Genomic DNA, 546 nt, shown 5'->3' with positions numbered 1-546 from the left:
GCCACCATCTACTTAAGAACACATAGTCAGGGAGATAAGCACAGGCATATAGACAGGGCACAAGGAGATAAGCAGGCTTATATTTCTCAGAAACAGTCAAATTTATGCTAAGGAATAAGGTTTTGGTTTTCAATGACAAAAAATAACTCAATCTTTTATTGTCCCAGCTGGATTAGAATTAGAATGTAATACTATTTTGTAAAAAAGACAAACATGTTGGGATTTATTGCTTTGCTTCTCATAGTAATTATGCACAATGGATAACATATTTTGACTTCAATGCACAGCCACCCTCCAGCAGGGGGCCCCTTCTGCATATCACTAAATATTATGCTAGCTGAAAAAAAATGTATCAGCAGCAGTACATCAAGAACTGCTCATATACTTTTTATTGATTTTACTTACTGACTGCCACCAACACACTTGGTGCTGTGCCTGACAAAATACAGAGTAGTTTAATAGTTCATAGTTTCATAGTTTCTAGGGTCAGAAGGGACCTGAGCAGATCATCTAGTCCGACCCCCTGCCGTGGCAGGAAAGAGTACT

This window comes from Crocodylus porosus, unplaced genomic scaffold (assembly GCF_001723895.1).
Source record: "Crocodylus porosus isolate Cpor-Errol unplaced genomic scaffold, CroPor_comp1, whole genome shotgun sequence".
Classification (NCBI taxonomy): domain Eukaryota; kingdom Metazoa; phylum Chordata; order Crocodylia; family Crocodylidae; genus Crocodylus; species Crocodylus porosus.
This window is presented reverse-complemented; position numbering follows the sequence as displayed.